This window comes from Sarcophilus harrisii, chromosome X (genome assembly GCF_902635505.1).
Source record: "Sarcophilus harrisii chromosome X, mSarHar1.11, whole genome shotgun sequence".
NCBI lineage: Eukaryota > Metazoa > Chordata > Mammalia > Dasyuromorphia > Dasyuridae > Sarcophilus > Sarcophilus harrisii.
The window spans coordinates 3644498-3665932 of NC_045432.1; the positions used below are offsets into that span (position 1 = coordinate 3644498).

At 35.6% G+C, this 21435-nt stretch overlaps 1 non-coding gene across 1 annotated transcript; it reads left to right on the plus strand.

Moving 5' to 3' along the window:
* The first annotated feature begins 17426 nt into the window (after window positions 1–17426).
* On the plus strand, window positions 17427–17530 carry LOC111721681. Its single transcript, XR_002770759.1, has one exon. It is a non-coding gene; the product is annotated as a U6 spliceosomal RNA (small nuclear RNA).
* The last annotated feature ends 3905 nt before the right edge of the window (window positions 17531–21435 follow it).

Genomic DNA, 21435 nt, shown 5'->3' on the forward strand with positions numbered 1-21435 from the left:
AGTTGTTTGCATGTTTTCTCTCTCAGGCTTTGAGCTTTTGGGAACAGGGACTGTCTTTTTGTTCTTTGTATCTCTAGTTCTTAGCATAGTGCCTAGTACATAATAAATGCTTATTGTGTGACTATATATATATATATATATATATGTTACCTTATCTGATTCTCACAAAAACCTGTACATAGCTAAGAATAAATAGCTCATTTATTTAACATTATAGATGAGTAGGCAGTACATCTAGATTAGAGAATAACATAAACAAATGAACAAAGATAGGAAAGTCTCAGTGATAATGAGGAGACTAGCCTTGCTACAGCAGAAGGCAGGTATTGGGTAAAAGTGAAATGTAATCATAGGAAAGGTGTGAATCTTAATTGTGCCAGTTATGTATGGCCTGGTATATGGCCTTGTGTAAGTCATTCTAACTCTCAGAACCCCAGTTCTCACTTTTATAATGGGGATATATATATATATATATATATATATATATATATATATAGTATACATTACAAGGAAAACAATTTACAAACCCTGACTGTACTGCATAAATGCAAGTTATTATGATATAAATATAAATTATCAGAAAGAGGCTCAAATTACTAAAAATGAAACAAAGGATTTAGATTTGACACTGTAAAAAATAAAGTCCCAAAAGATGTCATATCTTTTTTTACTTAAATTCCATACTAACTACTATGGCATAACACTGCCTTCATTTTGTGAAGCCTAGTCAACCTGAAATACTCGTTTCTTCTTCTTCATGCAAATCAAGCTCTTTCTCATATTTAACAATCTCTTTTCCAACTGGAATTAAATGATCATCTAGTTAACCTCTTCATTAACAGAAAAAAGAAAATTGGCATAAGTAACATAAACCTCACTTCTCTGATATTAAAATTACTTAGTACATTCACTAGTGAGACTCTAAAAGCACTTAAAATGAATTCATCGTGGTTTATTACATTTTTGAACAAAGAATCACAGTTTCATCATTAGGAGAGATTTTAGAGATCAATGAATCCAACTCCTTATTTTACAGAAAAAGAAACTGAGGCATTGAAAGGTCAAGTGACTTGCTCAGGATTAAAAAGCTAACAAATGTCTAGGGTAGGATTTGAACAAGAAACATCTTATTCCTTCAAATGCCAATATTGAAATTTGCTTTTCATTCATAACTATGAACTGGATTGGAATCATCTAAGTGAATGGCCACCATGAATTTTCCACAGCTATCTAAAGAAGAAATATCAGCTGACTGAGTCATGGAAATGACAACAAATAGGATATCTGAAATATATTTCTAATTATGGTGTTTCTAAAATGATTCAAATAATGATGGGCATATTTCCTCATAAAAAAGTAGAAATACTATTTTAAGACTTGTTTGCTGAGCCAGCTAGATGGTGCAGTGGATAAAGTACTGGCCTTAGAGTCAGAAAGATCTGACTCCTCAGACACATAACACTTTCTAGCTATGTGATCCTTGGCAAGTCACTTAACCCCAATTGCCTTGCCAAAAAAAGACTTGTTTGTTAAGAATTTCCTTTAACACTATCAGCAATAATGACATATCTACAAAGTACAAATTTGGATCCCTATAAATATTCAATATTTCTATCCAAAGATTTTATTCATACTTTTCTGTGTTCATTGCTGCCTTTCAAAAATCCTTACCAATTTTATGCAGTTTTTCACAGCAAATGAGAGCTACGACTCTTTCAGCCAGTCTTGTAGAACTCATTGCTAGACCCTGAACACAGTGAAACCTTTAATTTGTACATAAGCATCACTAAGTTGTTAATTCCATTCCTTTAAAAAGACAATACATGTTTTACCTGAAAACAACTTTTTAAAAGTTCCCTTTATCAGATGTTATAAAATCCCGTATTTTTAGAAATAGTGGAATGTCCTCATATAAGAGAAGATGAACTTTTATAATTAATTATATATATATAACACTATATATACAAATTATAAATTATATAATATAACTTTTATATTAATTTTAATAAAATTAAAATAGCTTTTAAACATAATGAGAAGAAACTATTCCAGCCATAAATCACAAGTATAACATAAACCTACTTTAATATATGTAACTATAATGCAAGTTAATAGTGATAATACCTAATATTTAAAGTGGAAAAGGAAATAGGCTTTATCTTTGTTGCTCTAGAAAACTGATTTAAATAGGAGCAACAGGTGAAAGCTAGGCAGATTTCTGCACAATACAGATAACCCATTTATTTTAAATTTATATGATTCCATAAATTTAACTATAAACAAATATGAACATTTCAGGATACAAAGAATAGGAGGACTGTATATGAAATCATGAATTTCTATTCATATTTTTAGAGAACACATTAAACTTAACACAGTAGTGACAAAATTACCCCGTTTACATCCCTTCTATGTAATTTGTATATGCTGTGCTTTAATACTATTTTTTCCTGCATTTTTGTCTCTACCTACTGCTGTAGTTCAATAGATGCCTACACTTAAAACAAATTAGTCTCAAAAAAAAAGAGTGTGTGATTTCAATTCTCTACTTTTTATTTTAGTTTGATAATCCCAGAAAATAATTGGTGATTTTAAAGAATTTCAACACAGGAACAAAATTTTCAATTAAGCAGAGTTTAAAATTTATGTTAAAAAACATTTTTTAAATGAAAAAAACATTATAAAGTTTGTAGAATTATGGGTATGGTAATATATCTAGTCAATACAAAATGCTTCTATTTTGCTTTCTAGCCTTAAATTTTCTTTTAAATAAACAGGATTGAAAAAAAGTGAAAAAGGAAAAAGAAAAATGAAAGCAAAAGAAAAAAAATGAAGAAGAAAAAAAGCAAACAATAAAAAAGTTAAAATACTAGGTTGTGATCCACATTCAGTCTCCATAGTCCTCTGCCTTTGTCCTTTGGCTGGCAGCGGTTTTTTTCATCATAAGTCTATTAGAATTGCTTTAAATCACTTTATTATTGGAAAGAGCCATTTACATCAGAACTGATCATTGTATAATCTTGCTGTTGCTGGGCACAATGTTCTCATGATTCTGCTTACTTCACTAAGCATCAGTTCATGTAAGTCTTTCCAGGTTTTTCTGAAATTGGTCTGTTCATCATTTCTTATAGAATAACAATATTCCATAACATTCATATACCATAACATATTAAGCCATTCCCCAACTGATGGGCATCCACTCAGTCGCCACTTCCTTGCCACTATTAAAGGGCTGCTACAAATATTTTTGTATTTTTGGGTCGTTTTCCTTTTTTTAACGATCTTTTTGGGACACAGACCCAGTAGAGACACTGCTGATTGGCCTTGTTTTGCTTTTCCTCCCCAAAACAAAAGAATATTATTTGTCATATCACATGATTCTCAAGGATTGTGAGACCAAAGAATACATGCTATATACTCTGGCAATGTAAAAAACAGAAAGCATTAATAAAAATTTTAGAAAAAGGTAAAGAATTTTGACGATAATAATGGAGGGGGAAGATGGGAACAAACAGTTGATTATTCAAATGGTTCTTGAACACTACTTGAAATCAGTGATTTTGAAAATAATTGTTCTTAATTTTGGTCTATTTTTGATCCCATTTTGGGTTTTCTTGGCAAAGGTACTAGAGTGGTTTGCCATTTCCTTTTAGAGTTCATTTGACAGGTGAAAAAATGAGGCAAACAAAATTTAGTGACTTGCCTGGATTCACACAGCTAGCAAGTATCTGAGGTCACATTCATAATAAGGAAGATGAGTCTACGTGACTTCAGACTCAATGAGACACCTCGTTGCACAGGAAACAATTGGAAGGTATTCAAAATTAAAACTTTGATCACCAGAAAAGATTTGGTATGTTATGTGCAGAAGCAAGTAAATGGAATAAGATGGCAGGTTAATAAATCCAAACACAGCAGTTGGGGAGAGGGATGCAGGGGAGGACATATATTTTCAATAATAATAATGATGATGATAATAATAATATGAGGGAGAATGGAGGGGCAGGAATGGGGGAACTTACATTATATACCTAGAACAATATGGATAATATGCAATTTATAATTTTTCTATTCATAGAACATTTTAAAAGCAAAATGATTTGAGTAATGTTGAACTTAAAAACATCTACTTAGACATGAAAGATAAATTGTACACATTCTAGAATGAATCTCTTACTGTTATCAGTGTAAGGTCATAGCCAATACCTATTTAGGATATGTGATCCTTGAGAGCTAGATTTATCTGAAGCTTTGATTAATGAGGTTGAACTGGACCGACATGAGATAGATAGCTCAGACCAGATTATTCAATTTAAAGCATCATTTATTAGCTAGCTGGTGACTGATCCCACTAGACAGCCCTGAGCCTCCAGCAAGGCAGACTCTTAAGCACATTTGCCACTCTTCAGTACAGCCTTGTGGTTACAAGTTTCCTTCAAACAGTCTCTCACTTACAATGGGGAAATGACAGGATGTGGGGGAGCACACAACAGGGCACGTCGACATTGCAATGTTGGCCTGACATTGTTAGGCAAACATTTCTTCGGAAAGTCCAAGAACTTATGACCTTTTAGGTAACCACTTCTCGGAAAATCTAGGGCCTCATGGCTCAGGGATGGGGCCTAGTCTTTTGTCCATTTCATTCCCCTCTTTTTATTGTCAGACTTGTAACACATCTGAGGCCAGAGGGGAATAGGTCATACGTAGGGTAAATAACTTAACAGCCTGTACACGGTCCTGGACATAGGTGGTCAGACACCTTATTACACAGGGGGCCATGAGGAGAAGGAATAAGAATAGGAGGACAGGACCTGCAGCTCCTAAGAGGATGGTGGTCAGCTAAGAAGACCAGTTGTTGAGTGATTGATACCAGGACATTGAAACCCTATGACTGGCTTCCTGATCTAACTGCTTGCATAGGGAAGCAAGAGATTCCCTAATTACACCTGAGCGATTTACATACAAACTACATGACTCTCCCAGTGCCATACCCAGACTCCCAAGCTTCATGAACAGCAGATCCAGCCCTCAGTGTTCTGCAGCACAACTTCTGCCAGGGAGTCCACTGACTTTCCTAGATGAGTAAGGAGATCCTTTAGTATCCTAATGTCTGCACCGACCTGAGAGCTAAGAAGGCAAATGTAAGGCCAGAGAAACTGAGGTAATATAGAGATCAGAGAGCTCCCAACATTCTATCAACGGGAGCGTTTGATTGACTGAACAGGACTCTATTCTCAAAGTATCCAGTGGTGAATGGGAGTTCTCATTGACATGTTCTGACAGGATGGTAAGACACCAGACATTCTGATAAATTGGGATAAAGAAGAACAATGACAGGATAAGGGTAAAACCATAAATTCTTGATGACAGAAGGAGTTAGGAGGCAGGAAGTCTGAATTCCCCCTTATCTTGAGTCTCACATTAACAATTTATAACCTTAGAGCAAGTGGCCCTCAGTCCTTAATGAAATGGGGGAGGGAGGTTGCAACCAAGGGGATTGAGGCAGAACAGTTATAGAAACTGAGGCAGAACAATTAAGGGAAACTGAGTCAGGACAATTAAAGATAACTGTGGCACAACATTAAATAAAACTAGAAAAAAAAATGCAAGGACAAGTCTCTCCCTGATAACTCCAGAGTTAACAGCAGTACAAGGCTCCCTGTTGCAAGCATGTCAGGTCTTCTGCACTTGGGGCACCATCTCAGCCAGAGAATCCAGTTTGAGATGGACAGTTCACTGAGTTAGGTTTTATGCAGTCATTCGTGCACTTAAAAACTCAGTCACTGCTTACAGAGTATCAGGGCTCAAGGGCTCAAAGCCCAATTAGAGGGGCAACCCTATCCATGGGAGAAGGGTGAGGCTTGGAGTAGCTTCACTTGTCCCTGCCCAGAGGAACAGACAGGGCTGCAGAAAGAATCAGATTGCTGAGCAGATTATGCACGGGTAGACCATCAAGGCAGGCAAACCCCAAACTTTTAGATGCCTGATATCAAACTACAAGGTCCTTTGAGATTGCTGAAATACTAATTAATGGGGTTACATGTTGGTGCTCTCTTTCCAAAACACAGCCAGGTGATAAAAAGTTCAGATCTTTTATTGTGTCCTTCAACATAGCCCGGGTAGTCCAGAGGCCTATCTGTCAGCTTGGTTCTTTTTTTTTTTTTTTTTTTTTTTTCAAATTTACAAATACTTTATTGAGTACTTAATATGCATCTGACATAATGACCTCTATCATGAGTAGACTGATAAATCAGGCCCTAGAATATATTTCACTTAGTCAAAATTTCCTCCATGGCTTTTTGATTTGAATAGTTGAGGAAAATGGAATTTTCTCAGTTCTTGAGGTCAAGTCAAAGTCAGATTTTATGATTTTGGAAACTACCTTCTGGTTTAGGAACCAGAAAACAAGTGTAATGCTACCAATATCACCAAGGATGGCATTTTGGATCAGGCTTGATCCAGGCACAAGAAGACATAACTCTGACAGTTTTGTACTTTTTTGGAAAATAGAAACAAGAACAAAAACAAGATCAGTCACTGATGAAGACTGGAATTGGATAATAGGAATCATAATTACAGTGTTCATCACTGTGGAATTAGAGAGAAGGAACTAGGTAGAATACCTGGTTGGTCAAGACCTTTCATCTCTCAAATGTTCAGTCTGTTGTTTTCTACCAGTTATCCAGCTAAGCCTCTTGGACCAGAGAGGGTTCTTTTTTAGAATTGAAAGAGACTCCAGAGATTATTTAGTATAACCTCTTGTGGTTTTCCCCCCAGATGATTAAAGTCAAATGCAAAAAAAAGTTTGGTAACTCATCTTTATATTTTTATCTTCTAATTCCAAATACATTTATATCTATTACTTAGCATCTTGCCAAATCTGATCTAGAAAGGTGGGAACAAGAAAATGGCTTATCTGTTGATGAGTAAAGAAGATGAAAAAGAGATGGAAACTCCCCAGACCTCTGTTATGGGCCAGAACTGTCTGCTTGGTTCTAAGAGCTTTGCCCAAATGTCTCCAAATCCAAAGGTTTGTCCTTCCGACTCCAGCCAGCACCAAGGTAGAAGATGCAGTGAATCTCTCTTGCCTCAAACATAGGACTTGTAGGCTTTCTTCCAGAGTGCTCTGTCTCCGACCCCAGTCGATGTTCCCCAGAAAACTCTCTCAAGTAAAACTCCCTCAAGTAACTAAAACTCCAGTAAGCTCCCAAGCTCCAAGAGCTCCCTGTATATATGTGATCTCCCAAAGGTTAACTCTGCCTTCTGGAGGGAGAGGGATTCTGGGTTATCTCCCAGAGTGCTCTCTGGCCCTAAGGGAGGTGTGAATTCGGATATCTCATACTAATCCCTGAAATCTCCCAAACGTGAGAACTCCATTTAGTACTTATGAGCTCTCTAAAGGTGTTTCTCTAAAGAAACAAGCATTGTTTCTATCAGTTTCACTTAGTACCTTGCTTCAAGTTCTGGCCCAAAATATCTCTTTCTAAGATCAAATCAACTCCAATGGCTTAACAGTTTGTAAAGATTCCAACAGTTACAGGACTGGAAAAAATAGATCAGAGAGACTGCCAGTTCCAAGACAGGTATCTGATTTCTAAACTTTTTCTTGTTTGTTTCTAAGAAAAAAAAAAAATTCCAAGAATTGAGTCTGTCAGGACAATTCTAACAGAATAAAAGGTTCCAAAGCTAAAGCATAATAAAAATGAAAACAAAGGACTGTTTAAAAGACTTTCAAATTCAATCTGAACTAGTGAGATAGAGGGTGGGGCAGAAGTGCCTAAGGCAAAGTGAATAGGAGTTAGGGGTTCCTATTCTTTCAGGTATTTTGAGAAAAATATACCAGTTTCTCCAGTGTTCTATCTCTTCCTCCCTCTTTTTTCTCTCACAGAAAGGAATTATCAAATGACCATTCCACATATAAATCCCAAGAGTGAATCAAAATCCCTATACATAACAGACTAGTACAGCAGAAAATCCTAAGAATCCCTCAAACGTAACAGCAATAGTTGCACAATTTTAACAAATCCCATCCCAAATCTTAAACACACAGTAATAGATGACCCAATCAAGGTTTAACAATCATTCTTTGTAATGTTCTTCTCTAAAATGTAATGTTCTCTGGGAGCAGGTTTCTTGGGGGGGTTTCTGGGAGCAGTCTTCCTTTCAGTTCAATAATTACCCCAAATGCAGCCAGGAGTTAAAGTCCAAATCCTTTATGGTCTCTTCCCAAGTCTTTTCTCCTTCCTTGGGCCCGGTTAGTTTCCTTAGAGGCCTATCCCTCTCCTTGGTTCCAAGAGCTCCTGCCGCTAGTCTTCTGCCAGCTTCTGCCTCCAGCCAGCACAAAAGTGGAAGATGGAATGAATCCGACTCCACCTCCAAGAGTGGGCTTGTATTCTAGTGGGCTTCTGTCCTTTGGCCCTGAGAGCTCCTCCTTATATATCCTCTCTTAAAGGTGTGAATCTTGTAGAATTATAGTAAATACTAAGTACATGTAAATTAGAGTATCATTATCTCATCAATTCCACTGACTTGGCACCTTATAAGAATCCTAACAATTCATCAACCATTCCAAAGTCCCCCATATCAGTCCAAAGTACACTAGAAGCAGGGTCCATGGTCTCATTTAAAAACTGCTGCAGGCTGAGAAATGGTCAGAGGCTCTCATTCCATGCAGAAGATGGGTGTTCTGTGCTGACAATCAAAGCTGATGAAAGCTGATCTAGGTCCCAGAAGCAAGTCAATATCTGTAATTTGACCAAAATCTAGAACAAAAGAACATAAATCTAACAAATAAAGGTTAGAACAGCCTGAGATAGACTGGTCCACCAGAATGCTGCAAAATGTGAAGAGCCAGCAGCTTCGTATGTGAAGAGATGACTGCTTTACAGGATAGGCACCAGCTGTAGTCTCAAATCTTAACAGCAAGTAGGTCTCACAGACCACTGTTAATTGTCCTCTTATCATGTAGAAACCTTAAAGAAACAAAACACAAATACCCAGTAACAGACAGATGACCAGGCTAAATACTTATTTGCCCAAGCATTTACGATACAATGATTACATATAATCAGACTGAAAATAGCAAGGCATGACATAATTGAATTGCATTAACAATTCTATTGACCATTGCTCTGACCATAGAGATCAGTTACGGGAGGAAAAATTGCAAGAACTTAACTATAGCATAACATAAGTAGTCAAAACTCAACCTTCAGCACATACAGGATAAAATAGCTTTAACCCAGTTTTATTCCAATCAATTGTCCCACTAACTGTCAGAGAGTGGAGCTTTAAAATTCCCAAAAAGCATTAACTAATTAACTATAAGCCCAAGAAATTTTACCTCCAATAACAGATTCCATTAATCAAATTTCTGATAAATCCTAAACAGATATTTACCATAATCTTATAGTGATAACAGTAAGAATTTTGTCCCAATAAGTTCACCACTTAAACAATTATCATACTGAGGTAGATGTTTCATAAGTGAACATTACACATACAAATCAGTTTGCTTTTAAACTACCCAATACATAGGGAAAAAATCCCAAATTGCATATTGTCCCTAACAGAAACATTTTCAAAAGGACAAAGAAAAAAAAACTATTATTTTCAGAGGCCCTTTAAATAGCCCCAGGATGACCCAATACAATCAATTTAAAACTTATACAGAATATCTAAATACCACATAAGAGAATCTGAAAGATTCTTAAAAATAGCAATTAAACATTTAGAAATAATCCTACCAAAGTATGGATCACATTTATGACCATATTCCTCAAACAAGAAAAACATTATGTATCAAGAAAAAAATATTCAGTCAATTAACCTCAAAATAAACCTGTCCCTTTAAATCAGTTTGCTGCACTGGCAGTAACTTGATTAAAAAAAATGGCAGGAACACACTTAGGGGGATGAGGGGAGAAGAGGATTACATGTGGCCACCCTTCCCCCACTCCTGCACCCCTGGCTAAAAGATTCTCTCAAGTTCCCCACTCAATTTTTACACAGAAATCCTTCTCAAGATTTAGCCCATAAGTTTATTTACTTTCTCCCAATATCAAGTTTATTTCCAAGTCTACCAGTTTCCCAACTTTCTCTTTCTCTCTTGCCACATATTTAAACAATCTCCAACAACTTTAACTAGATCCTCCATTGCTAAAGTAGCAGAAAGCAGCGGGAGGGGGGGGAGGGGAGAGGGAGGAGGGGGGAAGGTGAGTTGACTCTTTACCTCAGAAGACAAAGGATCCTCTTCCCGTTTCTCTCTCCTCCACCTCTTCTTTCTCCTCCCAAAAATCTTTCCAATACCTTCTAAAGTCATGCAAACCTTTAATTGCTCCTACAAATCAATCCTTCCTAAATCACCTACATACTTTTTTCCTTTTTCCTTCCAAACCTGTAAGATTCACACTGTATAGTGAATAGCCCAAAACTCCACAAAACCCACATATGTCCAGTAGAGCTAGATTTAAAGTATAACTTATGTTAACAAATAACTCAATATGTGTCAGAAGGTAACAAACTCCAAACCAAACTAAATACAGGGTTTTTACAAAAGGTTTTTTTTTTTTTTTTTTTTTTTTTTTTTGCCTGAGTGTTGTCTGACAGCAATTAGCATCTCTCTTATCTGTCCAGGCAGAGCTTGGATTTTATTGCTCTTTATTCTAGCAGGCTCTGAAAACTCTGAAAATCCCCCTATTTCTCAGGGAAAAACTTTTCTGCCATTTTTTGTTTGTTTTTTCAAAGTCTTTTTGCTTTTGCTTACAAATTAGTGCAACAGATTAAAAGCTAGAAATCACAAACAATTTTATACTAAGCACAGTTGCAACATTGTTCTTAAAAATTTTAACAGAGCTCTTCAACCAACAAAACAGACAGACAAATCACACAGAACACATATAACTAGAAGAGTGCCCCTAAAAGGTGCTCAGAATCGGATCAGACCAGATGTATCCAATTTATTATCTAGGACACCCAGAGTTGTGCTGACTGGCACCCAGAACCAGATGTGTCTTAGATGCCCAGGATCATCACATGGCACCCCGTGGAAGTCAAGGGTGTTTAGCACTGCATCCAGCTTAGCCACTTGCTACAGATTCAGGAGTACTCACCAGACCAGACAGGCAGCTGCAAAAATCACCAGGCAGCTGCAGGGGCCCCTCAAAATCTTATCAACCAGAACTGGCTTTTAGAATGCTCTATGCCAATTTTAGACTGAATTCAAAATTTGGGTTTCACTCTCCTGGTCCTCAGAAAGAGAAAACTGGAGCTGAGGAACGTGTCTCGGTGGCCACTCCCTATGATCCCTAACCTCTTTCAACCTCCAGGGAGAGGGACTGGCCGTCAGACTGAGTGAAAGGCTTATCTTGATGGGACCTCCAAATGAACTAGACTCACCCAAGATAGATAGCTCAGACCAGATTATTCAATTTAAAGCATCCTTTAATAACTGGCTGGTTTCTGACTCCACTAGACAGGATAGTAGAGATCAGCCCTGAGCCTCCAGCGAGGCAGACTCTTAAGCATGTTTGCCACTCCTCAGTTCAACCTTGTCATTACAAGTTTCCTTCACACAGTCTCTTGCTTACAATGGGGAAATGACAGGATGTAGGGGAGCACACAACAGAGCATATCGACATGCATTGCAATGTTGGCTTGACATTGTTAGGTAAACACTTCTTTGGAAAGTCTAGGACCTAATGACCTTTTAGGTAACCACTTCTCGGAAAATCTAGGGCTTCATGACCCAGGGATGGGGCCCAGTCTTTTGTCCATTTCAAGATTTGCTATTGGAGATAAAATCGCTTAGCACATTTTTTTCAGGGAAGAAGATGGACATTCAATGAAACAGGTGAATTCCATTTATTTTTGATGAAAAGACCAGAGCTGAACAGAAAATTTGACTCCCAAATATAGAACTCGAGAGAAGCATAAAAAGGTAAAAAGAAAAGAACACTTGTACAGTATCTATATTATGAGTATACATAGAGAGTACATGTATAATTTGATTTTATAATATAAAAAAGAAACTAGAAGTGGAAAGGGGATTGTACCAGCAAAAGGGGAAAATGGAGGTAAAATGAGGAAAATTAAATCTCAGGAAGAGGCAAAACAACCTATTATAAGTGAGGGAAAGAAGGGAAAGGGATGAATATTGTGTGAATCTTACTCTCATCAGATTTGGCTCAAAGAGAAAATATTAGACATATTTGTTTTATAGAGAAACTTCTCTCACATTATAGAAAAGTGGGAGGGGAAAGAGGAAAATAGAAGGGGTAGGCTAAATAAAAGGGAAAAAAACAGAAATAATAAGGGAAGGGTATAAAAAATGAGAAGAGACTAAAGGAGGAGGGTTGCTTGAGACAAGTAGTTCTCTCCCAATAAGATCAGGAGTGAAACAAGGTTGCCCACTATCATTGTTACTATTCAATATTGTATTAGAAATGCTAACTTTGGCAATAAGAGTTGAGAAAGAGATTAAAGGAATTAGAGTAGGCAATGAGGAAATCAAATTATCACTCTTTGCTGATGATATGATGGTATACTTAGAGAACCCCAGAGATTCTACTAAAAAGTTATTAGAAATAATTCATAACTTTAGCTAAGTTGAAGGATACAAAATAAAGCCACATAAATCATCAGCATTCTTATATATCACTAACAAAATCCAACAGTCAGAGTTACAAAGAGAAATTCCATTTAAAGTAACTACTGATAATATAAAATACTTAGGAATCTATCTGCCAAGGGAAAATCAGAAACTTTATGAGCAAAATTACAGACCACTTTTCACACAAATTAAGTCTGATCTAACCAATTGGAAAAATATTAAATGCTCTTGGATAGGGCGAGCAAATATAATAAAGATGACAATATTACCTAAACTAATCTATTTATTTAGCGCTATACCAATCAGACTCCCAAAAAACTATTTTAATGACCTAGAAAAAATAACAACAAAGTTCATATGGAAAAACAAAAGGTCAAGAATTTCAAGGGAATTAATGAAAAAAAAATCAAATGATGGTGGCTTAGCTGTACCAGATCTAAAATTATATTATAGAGCAGCAGTTACCAAAACTATTTGGTATTGGCTAAGGAATAGATTAGTTGATCAGTGGAATAGATTAGGTTCAAGGGATAAAACAGTCAACAAATATAGCAACCTAGTCTTTGACAAACCCAAAGATCCCAGCTTTTGGGATAAGAACTTACTGTTTGATAAAAATTGCTGGGAAAATTGGAAACTAATATGGCAGAAACTAGGCATTGATCCATACTTAACGCCGTACACCAAGATAAAGGTCAAAATGGGTTCATGACCTAGGCATAAAGAATGAGATTACAGATAAAATAGAGGAACATAGGATAGTTTACCTCTCAGACCTGTGGAAGAGGAAGGAATTTATGACCAAAGAAGAACTAGAGATCATTACTGATCACAAAATAGAAAATTTTGATTATACCAAACTGAAAAGTTTTTGTGCAAACAAAACTAATGCAGACAAGATTAGAAGGGAAGCAATAAACTGGGAAAATATTTTTACAGTCAAAGGTTCTGATAAAGGACTCATTTCCAAAATATATAGAGAATTGACTCTAATTTATAAGAAATGAAGCCATTCTCCAATTGATAAATGGCCAAAGGATATAAACAGACAATTCTCAGACAAAGAAATGGAAACTATTTCTAGCCATATGAAAAGATGCTCCAAGTCATTATTAGTCAGAGAAATGCAAATTAAGAAAACCCTGAGATAGCACTACACACCTGTCAGATTGGCTAGAATGACAGGGAAAGATAATGCAGAATGTTGGAGGGGACGTGGGAAAACAGGGACACTAATACATTGTTGGTGGAATTGTGAATATATCCAACCATTCTAGGGAGCAATTTGAAACTATGCTCAAAAAGTTATCCTTTTTGCATATCCTTTGATCCAGCAGTGCTACTACTGGGCTTATATCCCAAAGAGATCTTAAGGAAGGGAAAGGGACCTGTATGTGCATGAATGTTTGTGGCAGCCCTCTTTGTAGTGGCCAGAAACTGGAAACTGAGTGTATTCCCATCAATTGGGAAATGGCTGAATAAATTGTGGTATATGAATATTATAGAATATTATTGTTCTGTAAGTGTTCTGTGATTTTAGGGAAAAGTTCAGATTTGTTCCTATAAATGACGCTCTTGGACTCAATCAAAGAGAAAGTAAAATTTAATTACACAATACACGGAATAGAATGCTTACAATAACAACTAATACAGCGAATAATACATAAAAGACAAAGAATAATGAGAATTATTATTAAGATAGCAGACAGAGAGAAAGAATACATCACCGATTGGGGGAGCTCTGACTCTAATTTGTTTGCAGTGGCTGGGAAACCCCAATAATTCAGCCTTTGAGTCCCAAAATGGGAAAATCCTAGGCAGATTGTCATCTCTGTAGGTGAGGTTACCCACCTTTTATAGGAATCAGGACAAATAAGGCTTTGGGCCAAATAAAGACATCATATAAAACAGGGAAGTACCAACAGGGGCTCCTGGAGGTTGTAGTCAAGTGTTGCATCAACAAAGGGGCAAGTCCTTATCAACAGCAACTGTTCCAAGGAGTGATGAGTTCCTGGAATCATGTAGTTGGAGCTAAAACACATGTGCTACATTCCCAGCTTATAGGTCAAGTTCCCACAGGAGAAGGAGCAAAAACACATGCTCTTATGGGTGAGAGAACGGTCAAGTTCTCACAGAAGTCACATCATACCTTGATTAGGTTCACATGGTTTGGATAGAGATTCGCTTCACATGGGGAAAGTCACGTTCTTACAATGATTTGAAATGAACTTACTAATAATGTGGAGATTTCTTATTCAGTAAGAAATGACCAACAGGATGATTTCAGAAAGGCCTGGAGAGACTTACACGAACTGATGCTGAGTGAAATGAGCAGGGCCAGGAGATCATTATATACTTCAACAACAATACTATATGATGACCAATTCTGATGGACCTGGCCATCTTCAACAGTGAGATGAACCAAATCAGTTCCAATGGAGCAGTAATGAACTGAACCAGCTACACCCAGCGAAAGAACTCTGGGAGATGACTAAGAACCAATACATTGAATTCCCAATCCCTATATTTTTGCCCACTTGCATTTTGGATTTCCTTTACAGGCTAATTGTACAATATTTCAGAGTCTGATTCTTTTTGTACAGCAAAATAACGGTTTGGTCATGTATACTTATTGTGTATCTACTTTATACTTTAATATATTTAACATCTACTGGTCATCCTGCCATCTAGGGGAGGGGGTGGGGGGAAGGAGGGGAAAAATTGGAACAAGAGGTTTGGCAATTGTCAATGCATAAAGTTACCCATACATATAAACTGTAAATAAAAGGCTATTAAAATAAAAAAATAAAATAAAATAAAAAAGGGACAAGTAGTTCTCATAAGTAAAACACTAGAGAGGAGGGAAAGGAGAGAAGGAAAGAGAAAAATATAATTTGGAGTTAAGATGGCAGGAAATACAGAATTATTAGATTTTAACCATAAATGTGAATGGGGTGAACTCTCCCTTTAAGCAAAACCGGATAGCAGACTGGATAAAAAGCCAGCATCCTACACTATGTTGTTTATAAGAAACACATTTAAAGCAGGGTGATACATACAGAGTAAAGGTAAAAAGCTGGAGGAGAATCTATTATGCTCCAGGTGAAATTTAAAAAAGCAAGGGTAGCCTACTATGCTGATCTCAGTTCAAGCAAAAGCAAAAATTGATCTAATTAAAAGAGATAAGGAAGGAAACTATGTCTTGGTAATAAATAATGATAATTGATAATAGATAATGAAGCAAAATCAATATTAAACATATATGCACCAAGTGGTGTAGCATCTAAATTCCTAAAGGAGAAGTTAAGAGATTTGCAGGAAGAAATAGCAAAACGATAATAGATCTCAACCTTGCTCTTTCAGAACTAGATAAATCAAACCAAAAAATAAATAAATAAATAAGAAGTTAAAGAGATAGATAGAAAACTAGAAAAGTTAGTTATGATAGATCTTTGGAGAAAAGTGAATGGAGACAGAAAAGAGTACACTTTCTTTTCGGCAGTTCATGGAATCTATACAAAAACTGGCCATATATTAGGACATAAAGACCTCAAAATTAAATGCAGAAAGGCAGAAATAGCAAATGCATTCTTTTCAGATCATGACTTAAAAATTACATTCAATAAAAGGCCAGGGGAAAATAAACCAAAAAATAATTGGAAACTAAATATTCCTATCCTAAAGAATGAATGGGAAAAACAGCAAATCATAGACATAATTAATAACTTCACCCAAGAAAATGACAATAATAAGACATCATACCAAAATGTGTGGGATGCAGCCAAAAGAGTAATAAGGGGAAATTTTATATCTCTAGATGCGTACTTGCAGAAACTAGAGAAAGAGAAGATCAGTGAATTGGGCTTGCAACTAAAAAAGCTAGAAAAAGAGCAAATTACAAACCTCCAATCAAACACCAAACTTGAAATTCTAAAAATAAAAGGAGAGATCAATAAAATTGAAAGTAAAAAGAAAAACTATTGAATTAATAAATAAAACTAAGAGTTGGTTTCATGAAAAAAATAGATAAACCTTTAGTTAATTTGATTGGAAAAAGGAAAGAGAAAAATAAAATTGTTAGTCTCAAAAATGAAAAGGGAGAATTATCCACCAATGAAGAGGAAATTAGAGCATAATTAGGAGTTACTTTACCCAACTTTATGCCAATAAATTTGACAACCTAAGTGAGTATGGAGGAATACCTACAAAAATATAGATTGCCCAGATTAATAGAAGAGGAAATAACTTATTTAAATAGTTCCATTTTAGAAAAAGAAATAGAACAAGTTATTAATCAATGCCCTAAGAAAAAATCTCAAGGACCAGATGGATTTATATGTGAATTCATTTAAAGAACAATTAACTCCAATACTATATAAGGTATTTGAAAAAATAGGGCATGAATGACTCCTACTAAATTCCTTTTATGACACAGACATGGTACTGATACCTAAACCAGGTAGGACGAAAGCATAGAAAGAAAATTACAGACCAAGATCCGTAATAAATATTGATGCAAAAACATTAAATAAAATATTAGCAAAGAGATTACAGAAACTCATCCCCAGAATAATACATTATGACCAAGTAGGATTTATACCAGGAATGCAGGGCTGGTTCAATATTAGGAAAACTATTAGCATAATTGACTATATTAATAACCAAATTAACAAAAACCACATGATCATCTCAATAGATGCAGAAAAAGCATTTGATAAAATCCAACATCCTTTCCTAATAAAAACACTTGAGAGGATAGGAATAAATAGACTTTTCCTTAAACTAGTCAGCAGCATCTATTAAAAACCATCAGCAAGGGCTCACTTCGGCAGCACATATTCTAAAATTGGAAAGATACAGAGATTAACATGGCCCCTGTGCAAGCATGACACTCAAATTCGTGAAGTGTTCCATTTTTAAATAAATAAATAAATATTAAAAAGAAATAAAACCCATCAGCAAACATCATATGTAATGGGGATAAACTGGAACCATTCCCAATAAGATCAGGAGTGAAAGAAGTTGCCCACTATCACCATTACTGTTCAATATTGCATTAGACATGCAAGCTTAGGCAATAAGAGAAGAAGATGTAGAGGGCTGGAACTCTGGAGAAGTATACTTGAAACAAGGTGTTATATCAGTGGAACTGATGAGATAATGGTTCTCTAGTTCATGTATATACTTAGTACTTATTATGGTGATGTAATGGTTCTTAGTTCACACATATTCAGTATACTGTAATGATGTAATTATAATAGAGTATTTAAACTGGGCACAAAGTCAGACTCAGAGGGAGACTGGTTGAGACTGACAGGCTGGTGGAGACTGGGTCAGACTGAGACTGAGTCTGACTATGATAGAAAGCTAGCCCAAATATTACATTTTGGCCCCAACGAAAGATTAAACGTATTAGAGTAGGTAATGAGGAAACCAAATTCTCATTCTTTGAAGATGATATGATGGTATACTTAGAGAACCATAGAGAATTTAATAAAAAAATTATTAGAAGTAATCCATAACTTTAGCAATGTTGCATGATACAAAATAAATCCACATAAATAATCAGCATTTTTATACATCACTAAGAAAATCCAACAACAAGAGATACAAAGAGAAATCCCATTTAAAATAACTGTCAATAGGATAAAATATTTGGGCATCTATCTGCCAAGGGAAAGTCAGGAACCATATGAGCAAAACTACAGAAATATCAAGTGCTCTTGGACAGGTTGAGTGAAGATAATAAAGATGACAATACTCCTTAAACTAATCTATTTAGTGCTATACCAATCAAACTCCCAAGAAACTGTTTTAGTGACCTAGAAAAAATAACAACAAAATTCATCTGTAAAAACAAAATGTCAAATATTTCAATGGAATTAATGAAAACAAAATCAAATGAAGATGGCCTAGCTGTACCTGATCTAAAACTATATTATAAAGTAGTGATCATCAAAACCATTTGGTATTGGCTAAGAAATAGAAAAGTTGATCAGTGGAATAGATTAGGTTCACAGAATAAAGTAGTCAATGACTATAACAATCTAGTATTTCAAAAACCCAAAGACCCCAGCTTTTGGGATAAGAATTCACTATTTGAAAAAATGCAGAGAAAATTGAAAACCAGTATGGCAGAAAGTAGGCACTGACCTACACATAACACCATATACCAAGATAAGGTCGAAATGGGTTCATGATCTAGACATAAAGAATGATATTATAAACAAATTAGAAGAACAAAAGATAGTTTACCTCTCAGATCTGTGGAGGAGAAGGAATTTGTGACAAAAGAAGAATCAGAGATCATTATTGATCACAAAATAGATCATTTTGATTATGTTTAAAAGTTTTTGTACAAACAAAACTAATGCAGATAAAATTAGAAAATAATAAACCAATGAATGGGGAAAACATTTTTACATTCAAAAGATCTGATACAGGCCTCATTTGTAAAATATATAGAGAATTGACTCAAAATTGTAATAGTTAAAACCATTCTCCAATTTATCAATGGTCAAAAATATGAATAGCCAATTTTCAGATGAAGAAATTGAAACTATTTATAGTAATATGAAAAGATGCTCCACATCATTATTAATCAGAGAAATGCAAATTAAGACAACTCTGAGATACCACTACACACTTGTCAGATTGGCTAAAATGACAGGAAACGATAATGACCAACGCTGGAGGGTATGTGGGAAAACTGGGACACTGATACATTATTGGTGGAGTTGTGAATACATCCAACCTTCTTGAGAGTGATTTGGAACTATACTCAAAAAGTCATCAAGCTGTGCATACCCTTTGATCTAGCAGTGTTTCTACTGGGCTTATATCCCAAAGAGATCTTAAAGGAGGGAAAGGGACCCACATGTCCAAAATCATTTGTGGTAGCCCTCTTTGGAGTGGCAAGAAACTGGAAACTGAGTGGATGCCCATCAATTGGAGAATGGCCAAATAAATTGTGGTATATGAATATTATGGAATATTATTTTTCTGTAAGAAATGACCAACAGGATGAATACAAAGAGGCTTGGAGAGACTTACATGAACTGATGCTGAGTGAAATGAGCAGAACCAGGACATTATTATACAAGGCAACAAAAAGAAGGCTATACAATGATCAATTCTGATGGACGTAGCTCTCTTCAAGAATGAGGTATTCAAACCAGTTCCACTTGTTCAGTGATGAAGAGAGTCATCTACACCAAGAGAGAGAACCATGGGAACAGAGTGTGGAACAGAACATAGCATTCTCACTCTCTCTGTTATTTGCTTGCATTTTGTTTTCTTTCTCAATTTTTATTTTTCTTCCTTCTTGATCTGATTTTTCTTGTGCAGCAAGTAACTGTATAAATATGTATACATGTATTGAATTTAACATATATTTTAACATATTTAACATGTATTGGACTATCTGCCTGCCAGGGGAAGGCATTGGGGAAAGGAGGGGAAAAGTTGGAAGAGAAGGTTTTGCAAGGGTCAATGCTAAAAAAATTACCCATGCATATGTTTTGTAAATAAAAAGCTATAATAAAAAAATAGGTAGGTTGTAGACATGCCCTCCCATACTTGAAGTGCTTCTTTAATCAGTGACCAAAGGTTCATCAGAATCTTCTGGTCTTTCATTTTTGATGTGTTCATGTTAAAAAGTCCCTTTCATTGTTGGCTTTGGAAGTTCAAGAAAACAATAGCTTCACAGGCCATGATGGAAACAAACCTTAAACAATTGGAAGTGCTTGAGTTATAGAAATACAGCTTGGCTAAGATAAACTTACTTTGATGCTATGATATTTTCGTGACTTTTCAATGTCAACAAGTGAGTGCTTTTTCCAAGACTGCCCATCCAGTGCTGCTGTAGTCAATGTACTTCCATTACTTCAACACAGGGCTCTACCCAGTGTTTTGGGGACCAGCTTCTAGATTTGTTAACTTTGTAGAGAATAGAATAGAAGAACAGGACAATAGAAGAACAGGAGACATTTTCCAGAGCAAATTTAATAAATAAATAAAAATCAAACACACCAAAAATTTTAGTGTAGCCAGTAGAGGAATAATTTTTGAAATACAAAAGATTTGTTTTGCAGACACTCACCTCTTATTTTTTTCTTCTTCTTTTCCCTTCTCATTTTTAGAAAACTATTTTGCTATTTCATTAGAGCTTGAGTTTGAGGATATTCCAGAAGAGTCTCAATGTTCATATTTGGATAATGTATTCATTAAAAGGGACTTAATATTACAACATTTTGATGTTTACAGAGAATAAAAGGAAATAAATACTATGCCTAAGAGGCAGTGAGGTAGGTATAGTGGATAGAAAACAAAATTCAAAGTCAAGAAGTCCTGGGCTCAAGACCTGTATCTGATATAAACCAACTATGGCACTCTGGGCAATTCATTTAATATCTTATGCCTTAGGGGACCCTTGGAGACTCTACAGTGAAATCTAGGGACTAGTTCCTACTATATGTATATGTATATGCATATATATGTGTATATGTATACACAGTATTTACAAATATTTATTTATTGTTGGTTTTAAAACCACTTATTTGATAAAAGCAGGTTTAAAAAAATTCAATAAGTGATTTTTTGAGAAATTATGAACTTCTCACCTGTCCTTCTGTTCTCCATACAATGTTAAGAGATCTAGAAGATGGTCCCCAAAATATTGGGTAGACCCCTGTGGTGAACTAACTTTACACTGCTTCAGTTCTGATGAGCAGGCATTCATTTGTTGTGATATCTGTTGACAAAAGATTTGGATGAAAAAATGGAAACTTCAAACCAGCATTTCAATACATTTGGAATCACAGTGT